Consider the following 12,356-nt stretch of genomic DNA (forward strand, 5'->3'; position numbering starts at 1 on the left):
CGTGTACTAAATTCGGATTAAATGTACTAAAATCCTTATATATATATTGGGGTTTTTCCATTTTCAAGTAATCGGTAGATTATATAGTCAATTAAAAAATATAATTTAATTAAAATTCAATCCATTAATACTAAAATACTAATAAAATGATGTTAAAATTTAAATTATAAATAATAAATTAGAACCATATACCCGCTCGTGTTTCGCACGGGTTAAAAGCTAGTAATAATAATAATGTATGATACAATTGTTTTGAAAATAATAATTACTATTATTACATCCTTGTCTTTCATTGCGCACCAAAAGCCCCACTGCCCCCTGTTTTGTTCCCCCAAAACCAACTTTTTTACACCAAAAATTTGCAAATTTCACGTTTAAGAGTCCAAAAAAAGTAGTATACATCTCCTTCATTTCATGAGCTATGGCAAGCCTCGCGTTGCCGAAACGGTTAAAGTCTCGTGTTTGTAGCAAGTTTTGTGATAAAGGGGTTTCATTTTCTGGTATTGGGATAAACTCATGATGGATGGTTCATGTTTTTGTTGCTGATTACAATCATGAGCTATAATAAACTTTTATTCGTCCATACATATCTATGTAGCCTAGTGTGCCTATAATTAAATAGAGACATCGACAAGCTTTCCCAGACATCTCAAATCAAATCAAAACAACTTACAGAATAACAGCAATCTCGACAAGGTTTACAAGTTTTCATCTTTCCCACATCCAATGCAACAAATTCCGTCACGAACTATAACACACACACACACACACACTACTAGATTAGATGATATGTTGTTCTATTAATGCACAGAACAGGTTGACTGACAATTGCTTTTCATGTTTATTTTTTCCAGGCAAAAGCGAGCACTCCAGCATGGACAGGAACAACTCAGAACTTTACTTGAAGAACTGCCAGATCTTTCAAGAGAATGAGAGGCTCAGGAAGCAAGCTGAGGAGCTGAGACAGGAGCAAAGGGCTCTGTTCACCGAGCTGACACAGAAAGTTGCTGCTCTCATCTCTACCCCACCTGCTGCTGATGGCAACTCCAAGAAAACAGAACCAAAGAAATGAAGCAAGCATCAACCTCATGGAAACTGGACATTTAACAATTCTGTTATCAGTCGTTGTCCTAAGTTATCTTTTATTGTTGCTATTGCAGAATAATGTTTTATTGTCTAAAAGGAATAAGTTTATCCATGAGTTCTCGTTTAAGATTCTAAGTGCAATCCAGCCCCTCCTGAAAGTATTTATCAATCTAAGCATAGCCTCTGATCGGTCTGAGAAATTCTGATTGAATGCTTTTGAATACTTATAGGCAATGTCAGCAGTGCACTCAGCATCATCTGTCCTGCATATCTCTAGTAAACTGCAACAGAAAGTTAATTAGAAATACTACAATGGGAAACACATGACAGAGTAATCTATATACCATACTGTAGAAACCTACAACCAAATTTAAAACAGCCGTAACCACACTATACAAGCAAAACATCTTCATAGTCATTCACAATTGTGGTAGCATAAATTGCAATTTCTGAAAAAGTAAATTCTACATTTTTTCTCAACAGGACAACTTTTCCAAATCATTGCATCTGTTCTGCTTTACAAGTATAATAAACTACCATTTTACAGGAGAGCGCCTTACCCTCTTTGTGCAACCATAGGGTGGAAGTATAAATATGTTTTATATGTTTCACAAGTTAAATAGATTAGTTGCACAATCTGGTCTTTGTTCAAATAGCTAGATTGAATGACAAGTTGAAAGCTTCACTGAGAAAGGATTTGTGTAATCTAATTAACACAAGGCACAACCAAAACTAATATTTGGCTAGGTTAACTTCAATTTTTTATAACGGGACTTGACATTTACACTCACTACCAAATCAACTAAAAGATACTAACTGTTTTCCCAGGATTCAACAGCACCAACAACACATCTAACTGCACCCCAAGCACAACCAACTCAAACTAAAAAGAGAAGCAATTGAAGAGGTTGCTTAATGCTTTTTCCAGAGTTACTAATTACTCAGAAGCTACTTTTCTAGACTGTCGTCTTGGTTGTTCCGTGTTGTTAAAGGTGTGCCTAGGGGAGAGGTGCAGTGGGATGCAAAAATATCGCCGACTTGAAAGAGGCACGTAAGACACAACTTCAAATACAAAATATTTCAGCCTTTTTAGGGAGAAATGTTATAGGCTTGGTAAAGCCATTATGGAGTTAAACTGAGAGGATCTTAATTTACATTAAAGTTTAATTAAAAATAATTTGATCTTTTGGATATATTCTTGTGGAACAAAAGATATTTGATCTGAAAAGAGAATTGCAAAGTTAATTTGATTTAGTTCCTGAAATTTAAATATTTCTGAGTACATAGATCAAGGAAATTAGGATGATTTAATTCAGTACCTAATCTCTACCTCCTCAATGTTGGCTTTCTACAGTAGATAGCAATTCCTCAGCTAATAACCTCAAGTTTGCCTATTCATTCATACTTAACACAAACAAGTGGCTGTAGTTTAGTGGTAAGAATTCCACGTTGTGGCCGTGGAGACCTGGGCTCGAATCCCAGCAGCCACACTCTTTCATTTTAATTTCGTTAGATAAATTCAATCAACGATAATATTTAAACTTGCTGCCAATATTATTAGGTTATGCCGGCAGATAAATTTATAAACACACGCTTTTCTCTTTTTCACAATAAGCGCCATCGGAAAATTGTACGGAACAAAAATAACAATAAAATCATTTTAAATGCAAGAAGTGAATGCAATAAATGATCGCGCATTGCGCGCAGGGTAATTTTTACCATGCACCGCGCAATGAGCAGACACTTTCAGAGTAAAAAAAAAGGATGAAGCGAGCATAGGCCCTACCTATTTGATAAATGTACACTGCAAAAATAATTTAGTTAAAATTTCGAGAAGATGATGGTGGTGGTCTTACCTAGTCGAGCTAAAAGAGGATTACGATGATATCTAAGAAGAGGAATCACCTATGGAGGACTCTATTTTTTTTCCTATGTGTACACAACCACAAATCGCAGTAAGAAAAAGCAAACTAGCAAAGCAACGATATTGTAAGAAAAGATCGGACCCTCCATGCAGGATGAACGAAAGCATCCACGCAATGCGCCAAGAATTTTCACAAACAAAAAGAAAGGGAGCAAACATAATACCCAATTCTGTCTACTACATATATACATAACTAAACTACAAAACGTGATAATAAATTTTTTTTTACAAAAGATTCTGATGTTCAAACCAGACCCAGATCAAGCCTCGGGAAAAAAAGACCTCCGCTTAAGAGGACCCATATGTAATTTTCAAGAAATGCCTATAGAGTCAGTTTTAGATAAAGGGCTATTCAGTTTCATATTGTTATTTACATAAATTTAACATACATTTTACGTACGAGGGCCTATTATTTATCAATTTACTTTCACCGGCTTTTAGGCTATTTGTATAAACAATTGTAATCTTCAATAATCCGCTCAGCTCGCCTAGGAAAGTTCAATAATCCCCCTCAGCTCGGCTAGGAAAGACTTTAAGTTGAAGTTCAGCCATATAAGATGATAATTTGCAATAGACTCAAGAAAATAAGAAGTCCAATTTTTAAGGTGCAAAATTAAAAAAATTCCATTTATATGTTTTATGTTTAACCAATCTTTCAGATCAAATTACTCCTTTACTTAGAGGTTACATATGCATTTAACTTCGTGCAATAATTACAGCTTACTCCACATAGTCACATAGTGGAGATCTCAATTTCACAAACACATGTAAAACAAATGTAAACAAAAATTCATATATTACATCCAATCACACTTTGGAATACACACTCTTCCTACCTACCTTCCAATATTCAATCAAGGTTTGCGTACATCTCTACCAGGCTCCCACACTCCATACAACTGATTGTCTTACATCTAAAGCTGGTTAACATCACAACTCAAGCACGGATATATAATTACAGTCGGAACTAAGTTTTCGCTATTTATCTTATAATTAACATTGAGATGATATATTGATATTATTAATTCAATTACGTAATACGCATATTCTCAACATATCATCCATAAGAATCCATCCAAACAAGGTATTATCCAATTATTCAGTAATCACAAAATCATCAACGACATACATAATTATACACACACAAATACATGATACAAACCTAAAATACAGTATTTACATACCTGGAGCATGAAACGCAGTCGTTTAGATAATCTAAATAACACTTCGAACCGTCTTAAATTAACAACTGTTCCCTACACATTCAAATAAATAGCTGAGCTATACGGTTAAATCTCGATTAAGTAATAATCGATAAAATAATAACTCCTAAGTCGTTAAAATAAACAGTCAGCGTATTAGTGTGTGTGTATAGAAAGTGAAAGTGAACAAACCTAGCAGACTGGAGTGGACACGATTGCCGAGAAATAATGATCGGAGCGATCACCGCCGGGGCGGCGATCAGAGCAGCGTCTCCGATCAGTAAAGGCGGTCAAGTATGAATAGATACGATGTGGATTGTGGTGTATGTATAGATAAGAGTGAAGGGAAGGGAGGATGATGAACGTGAGTTGAGTCATGGGATAACAGGCTTTTTTAGAAACGAGACATGCGTTTCCTGCCTACACGGCTTTCACGACTTCTGTACAAGCGTTACAACTTACTTTTAAGCACCTTATCTCCGGAATTTCTCGGTTGATTTTTACTTTTAAGCTATATTTGTATTCTTTGATAAGGATAAGCAAAACTTGAACAAGAACTGAAAATTTTTGATCGGTTGGTTTTTTTTCACGCAGAATTTTTTTTTTGTACCTTGCAAAAAGAATTGGGTTAAAACCAAATCAATAGAGTTAAATAAATATAGAATATTATGTAATATAAATATATAATATATTGTACTTATATAATCATTTCGTCCCTCCTCCCGATTCTTACATTGGGTGGAGGACATGAACTCGGCACACATTTTAAAACTTCTATAAATATGGTTTTTTAAATTATTTTAAAACTTTTTTTTCCTTCTAAATAAAAGTGTAATATTTAAATTTTTATTCCAAATAAAAAATTTAAAAGTTTTATGGAACTATATTTTATAATAGCCTTAAAATGCGTGTCAAGCAGGAGAAAAAAACTGTAAAGAAATGAGTGGGACGGGAGGAGTATATGTTAGATTAATAATAAATTAAGTTGTAACATCCTATGTCAATGAAAATAAGAGTATTTGGGTCATTTATAGGTACAAGTCAACAACTAATGTGTATCTAATCGATAGCTTTTTCGATTGATGGTGGGTTGTTGGGTCCTATATGCATTCGGTTGTGGGTTTGGATGTTATAAATGATATTAGAGCTGACTCACAAAAATTTGATGTGTCAAAGTTGTTGGAGGTGGGAAACAAATACCGGTGGTATTATTCCAAAATGGACAAAAGTCCGGAGGTGGGGACACGAAGCCATTCAATATTATTCACAATAGTTAAAGATGAATGATCATAGACCTATGGGCTGTTTGTTCAGACCTGATGAAGATGTCATGAGTTTAATTGCGGGAATTTGTAACATACCGTCCCACATCGAATAAATTTGGGACTTCGGTTTAGTTTATAAGGCAAAGTACTGCTAAGTTAACCAACAAATTATTGATCTTTTGGGTTTTGTGGTGGACTTGTGTATTACCACAAGTTGGCTGCATTTGGTCTAGCGGTCCAGTAAGCTTCAACTTATTTCGGATCTCTTGCATTTGGTCTAGTGGTCCAATAAGCTTCAGCTTATTTCGGACCCCGAATTGGGACTGGGCTCAGATTTTAAAAAAGACTCGGGATTTTGGCCCATATGGTATCAGAGTCGACTCTAGAAAACTTGATGCGTTAAGTTGCCGGAGGTGGGACGAAAACTGCTGGTATTATCTCACAATGGACTAAGTTTCGGAGGTGGGAACATGAAACTAACCGATATTATCCCACAATGGCTAGAGAGGAACGATCTTGGACCTGTGTGTAGTTTGTTCGAGGAGTTTAAACGCAAGAGTTTGTAACACCCCATCCCATATGAGTAGATCTGAGTGTGGGAACACGAAACTAATCGGTATTATCCCACAATGGCTAACCTGTGTGTAGTTTGTTCAGGCCTGATAAGCACGTAGGAGTTTGAGTGCGGGAGTTTGTAACACCCTGTCCCATATGAGTAGATTTGAGACTTCGGTTCAGTTTAAAAGGTAAATTACTACTACTAAGTTCTCAAACAAATCATGATCTTTTGGGAGTTTATGATGGGCTTATGGACTACCCAAAATTGGATGCAATTCGGCTAGTAGGCTTCGACTTATTTTGGACTCGAAATTGGTATTTGACCTGATTTTTGAAAAGACTCAGAATTTGACCTAGAGTGTCATAAAAGTACTAAATTACCTGGTCTCGATCTTGACGACACTATCGTGAATGACTCCTACTACCACACTACCACTATATGAATAAACTCATAATTATAAATCTATATCTAATTTTCAAGTTTTACTTTGCTAATTTCAAGCGAGAGTGGAAATCAAAGATTCAAACTATACATATAATTTCTCACACCTTCGACTATAACTCTTCACTCTCTTAAACAATATAACATCTTCATAATACGAATGAATCACTCCTTCTGAGTGAACACTAAAAATTCACGTTCATGACTCAGTTGTTTAAGGTTCTTTTGGTGACTTATTTGCTTCACAATATAGGTAATAATACATTCTGAACTTGCTAGTATATTTTTTAAAATTTTATTTACAAGTTTGAAGTTTTTAAATTTTTATTCCGTTAGCCTACACTTTATATGAGTTTTACAAGATTGGGGCAAATACTAATATCTTGAAGATATATTATTTTGGATTTGGTTGGGAAAATGTAGATTTTGAAACCCCAATTTATTCTATGATCTAAACTTGTTAATATCTGCGTATATTTCTGGAACTAATTTTGATACCTCTTTAAGGCGCTCCTATGTGCAATTTTTGATACATTAGTAAGAGACGTGATATTGACTTTTCGATCGCGTTATCAGTTTAGAGTGATTTCAGAAATTCTGAAATTCTGGACCGTGTTATCTGTTTAATTGGTGACCGGTATTATTAAGAACGAGAGAGTAATAAATTTGAATTATCATTAGAGCAAAAGGGAGGGAAATATAGAAAAGGAGGAAAATTGACTTCTTATTATGAAAATTGAAATAAGATATGAATGGTATCTTGAAAATAGAACGAGGGAAGATTGTTATAATATATTAAGACATTATTAGTAGGAGTGAGCATTTTTCTATTCAGAATTGGGAACCTAAGCGAATCGCAATATCAGTTCCAATACGGGTTTTACATATTTCAGGTTCGATTCTTATTTTTCTGAAATGTCGATTCTCAGTTTGGTTCTCAGTTTGGTTCTGGTTCTTATCATGCTAGAAGTGTAAGAACCGAACCGAATACACACACACACATATTATAATGTATTATATTTTTTTATATTTGTAAAAAATATAATATTATCATATATTATTCATTTATCTTATCATATACTATACTTAGATTATATTTTTTTATTAATTTGAAAGGTTTGAACGGAAAATGATCTATCTTTAATAATTAATGTTTTTTGACTAAGTTACCCTAATAAATAATCAAACTTTTGAAGCAAAAATAATATAAAAATAAATACATTTGAAATAAATAAAAAATTCGGTTCTTTCAGATTCCGACCAAATCAAACCGAAATTTACGATTCGGTTCCAGTTCAGTTCTTTCATATAAATGGGTCTGGTTCGATTTTTAAAATATCATTATTTTGCTTCTCAGTTCTTCGAATTCCAATTCAGGTCGATTCGGTTCTGACCCGTTGCTCACTCCTGATTAATGTTAGTATATTATTAAAATATTACTTTTTACCAACTATTTTATATTTTAACTACAGATTATTAGGTGCACTATTGTATTGGAGTTGTTCAAACTCTTTTTTTTCTTTTTAGGGTGGAAACTTTTTCATTAACAGAACCAAGTATACAATCCGAGGACATAATTTAAATAATATTACCTTTAATGTATGGAAAGAAATCCACAAATAAATCTCGTTAAAATCGCACCCTATAAAAAACTCAGAGTAAAAAAAGCTCCTTATAAAAAATACATTTTACACGCAAAATTATTTTATTTTAAGTTTAATAAAATAAACCTCTACATGTAATATTAGGAAAATAAGAAGAGGCCAAGGCAAATACAAAGCAGTTCTGTCTTTTGTTATGTCTGCGTGTGTGGGCTGGCTGGCTGGCTGGCGTTGATACCAATATACTACTACCAAACCCTGTAATCTTCTCAATCAGCTTACAAAACTCACCTGAATACCCACAAGTTTGCCTGCAAATTCTGCATTCATTTTTGTCACGCATCCTCCCACGGCGCAACTTACTCTTCCCAGAGAGATTAAATCAAACTAGTACGTTTGATCTCGATCAATCAATTAATCTGCAATGTCACAGCCACATGTCTCTTACAGGTCCTTCTCTAGTTTCTTCATCATTTCATAATCTGTGTCATCTACATGTCCTGTCTGCCCTCCATAAATATATTCATATTTCCTTCTGTGTTTTTTCGTATTTTGGAGTTGATTGTAGTAGTGCAGCTAGGCCTTGGAGTTCAGTTCTTAGTTTATTTTGGACTCCCTCCCTCTCGGCTAGATCCTTTATCTGCTTATTGGTCTGTTTACTTTCTAATGCACCTTGCATGATCTCTTTCACTTTTACCATTTTTAACTGGGAAAATGCTTGGTGTACATAATTGTGTACAAAATATTGTACATAATGACATGCGGTGAGTTTTAATTGGAATGACCCCCCCTCAATTATGTACAAATTTTCTGTACATAATTTTGTGTACCTAGCACTAGTCACTACTCTTTTAATTGTCCCCTGGATTGCTCATTCAATGAGTCTTTCCAGTTTGCTTATGTGATTGCGAGTATTTGCGACCCTAGTCTTTTCATGCTCTCTGTTTTTTTTGGTGTTAGAAACATTATTTTTCTTGCTATTAGACACTTTTATCAAATAACAATGATTTTGATCCGGAAAACGTGGAACTCAATGCATACTTGTAGCAGTAATTGTCCTTTTTTTCAGAAGATTCATCTTGGGGTCGTCTAGTTCATAGTTAATGAACACGGTTAACGAGAATCTGAACCTCAATCCCATGCATCAGTGTTTGAATTAGTAATTTTGGTACATTAGTGCTAGTGGAATGGGGTTTTGTGCATTATGTATAAGCCCCTCTCCTTCATGTCATCAATTTTGTATAATACATGAGACTAGACTACAGTCAGTTTACATTTCTAGGACTTGAGTACATGAATATATCATGCTTGTAGTCATCTTAGGCGTAATTGTTTTCCTGTAATGGCCTGTTTGGAAAATTGGATTTCATTTGAAATTCTGGATTTGATCTGATCAAATAACCTGTTTGAGAATTTGGATTTGGATTTCATTTGAATTCCAGACATTCAAATATTAGTATAAATCTGAGAATATAAAATGACAACTCAAATCCTATCATTTGAAATTCATGATTTGAATTGAAATGCATGTTTACAAAGGGCCACTAAGATTATACATTATTTCCTGTAAAATTTATACGATTCCCATTTTCCTAGCAGCTGCGGGTCTTGTGGATACCCTTTAAAGTTAAAATCTTTGAACCGCATCACTTCTGGAATAGGCTCTCAATATCAAAAAACCATTAGGAAAGGTTTTATCTCCTTCGAATCAATCGATCTCAGTCGATTCACTCAGGTTAACGAGGTTAACTGCCTTCCTCTTGCTTGGGGTCCTTATAAAACCAAACTTCTTTGTCGTAAATGCGGATTTGCTGTTGGATACGGATACATAGACTCACATGCTCTCTGTGGTTTTCAGTCCCCAACCTCGTCTAGCTCATCTTACAAAAAGATTATGATAAAGATCCGAACAGTACAGCCTTCAGAAGAGTAAGGCCGGTTCGGTTCTCAAATGAAATGTTTTTAGAGATAATACTACCTCAGCTTCCTCGTTAAGCTGATGATCATTGCAATTTTAATGTCTCATTATCTCTGATACAACGAGGCCATCCCTGGAAATGATTTCATCTCAGTCTGCTCTCTGAATATGTCAAAAGACAAATCTTGGATTGTTTTTGGTTTGTGCAGGACTCTCAGGATGATGAGCACATTATAGCAATCACAAAATTTTTTCCCTTGCTTTGAGAGTCGAACTAGGCTTTATGTCATGAAGTGAGGCTACCAGGGTGGACAGGAATCTGATTGCCTCACTTTGTTGTAACTTGGGAGGCTTCCCGTGAATTGGGTACTTCTGCCGTCAAGGTCTTCAGAGTCTTGTACATCAGTGATGAAATTTTAATGGTCAAGGTGTAGTGTGTGCTGCTCCTGAATGATCCTCTTTACATGGTGTATTGACCATTATTTAATACTCGGCATAGAATTGTATAGGAAGATGGGAACTTGTCTCTAAGTTTAGTGGGTCGCAACTCCTTATGAAACAGGACAGTTGTATAATCTTCTAATTATAATTTTTAAGTGCAATGTATTCTGGTATTTCATAGACAACTGGCAATTACACATTTAACTCATGCAATGTGTACATGTGGGGTTGCTTGCTCCGAGAGGACATCGTAATGCTTCGTTAAAGAAAGAGAATTGCAACATTTTAGTGCTAATATTGAGATTGAAAGAGCTAAAAGTGAGAGTTTCCAGGCTTTTATTTCTAATTTTCAGGCCAGTAACGGGGATGAAGCAAAACAAGGGGAGATTTGCCAACTTAAAAACTCCATCGATAAACAAGTTTTGAATATTAAGCAAAGTCTGAAAGATGAACGCTCAAGGAAATCAGCTTCGAGTGTTGTTAACTTGAGATTGATGCAGATAAGTTTGATGATTACGAGGATTGCTATTTTTCAGAGAACCTGAACAAAACATAGTGATTGACATTTTAGAAGGAACATTAAAGATTGCTTTCGAAAGAATCATGTTGCTAAGCTAATACAGGATCGTGAATATTTTACCTGGAGACAACACAGAACGTTACTTGGTTGTAACAATGTACTTGGACAAAGTCGTTATATATCTACAGAGAGAGATAAATCCAGATCTACGGATATGAGGATTTGTGATGTAGTGGAAAAGTTAGACGATATCATTAAATTGAAGGACGAAAAATGGATTAAGATTCATGCCTGTCTGGAACATGAGTAGGGTAAAAAATGGGGTGGGGAAAATGAGAAACCCGCCCCAACCCGTCCCGAATGGGGCAGATCCGTCCCGCTAATATGGGGAATGGGATAGTGATGGAGAATGATTTTCTGTCCCGCCAAAATATGGGGCAAGTATGGTATTTGTTGAATCCCTGCGGGAATTCTCCGCCCCGCCCCGCATATATTTAATATAAATAAATAATTATATTTAATATAATATATTTATTATATTTAATATTATTATTTTATAATACACAAAACTATAATTTTACGATGTATAACACGTCTCTTTGATTTCTATTATATTTAGTTTTTTGCTTTTAATATACATGTCTCGTATATTTTTATTAAATTCTGAAGAAAAAATTACTAAATTCTAAAATTATTATTTAAAGAGTAATATTATAGCAGCGGGGCGGGGCGAAATTATATTAAATCCCCAGGGGGCGGGGATGGGGATTAGAAATAAATCCCCGCGGGGATGGGGCGGGGATGGGGCAGGAAAAATATATATGGGGCGGGGCCGGGAAAAGAAGTCCCTGCCTCCCACCCGCCCTATTTTTAACCGAACATGAGAAGAGGTAGAAAGCGACATCAGGTAGTTATAGAAAAACTTTTGAAAGAGGAGAAAATTAGATTCAAAGAGGAAAAGTTTGCATTAGAATCACAAGCACTGGTAATTGAAGATACACATATCATCTTTTATAAAAGGTCTAGTGGAAAAGTTCTACCTTGAGTTGTGTACTTGCGAGAGTGAGATCTTTGTAAGGGTACCTTCTACAGAGAGGCAATTAAAAAAATTACAACTACGTATAATGTGGCACTTGAAGAGTGTCGTTATTACTGCCTGCAGAACAAACTTCAAACAGATATATGTACAATCTTCACGAGGGAAATGATAAATGAATTCAATGAAGAGTCAGGAGAGCTGAACAAATATCTGATGCCAAAGACAAATGCTGATAGCGAGGAGAATTTACAGCCAGGAGAGCTGGATCAATGTGGCACTGTAGATTCCTCGAGTGGATATGTAGAACCGGAGCTTTTGGTAAAAATGCACCAGTCTTAAATGGAAAGCAAGTGTTCTCGG

The 12,356-nt window shown here is 35.2% G+C and overlaps 1 long non-coding RNA gene and 1 other non-coding gene across 2 annotated transcripts; one reads left to right on the plus strand and one right to left on the minus strand.

Moving 5' to 3' along the window:
• Positions 1 to 643: 643 nt before the first annotated feature.
• On the minus strand, positions 644 to 4,703 carry LOC108200550 (uncharacterized). Its single transcript, XR_001802723.2, has 3 exons — positions 4,405 to 4,703; positions 4,195 to 4,266; positions 644 to 1,367 (listed from the first exon to the last, which is right to left on the minus strand). It is a non-coding gene; the product is annotated as an uncharacterized LOC108200550 (long non-coding RNA).
• TRNAH-GUG (transfer RNA histidin (anticodon GUG)) lies at positions 2,505 to 2,576 on the plus strand. The gene has a single exon. It is a non-coding gene; the product is annotated as a tRNA-His (tRNA).
• Positions 4,704 to 12,356: the final 7,653 nt, after the last annotated feature.

Source organism: Daucus carota, chromosome 9 (genome assembly GCF_001625215.2).
Source record: "Daucus carota subsp. sativus chromosome 9, DH1 v3.0, whole genome shotgun sequence".
Lineage (NCBI taxonomy): Eukaryota > Viridiplantae > Streptophyta > Magnoliopsida > Apiales > Apiaceae > Daucus > Daucus carota.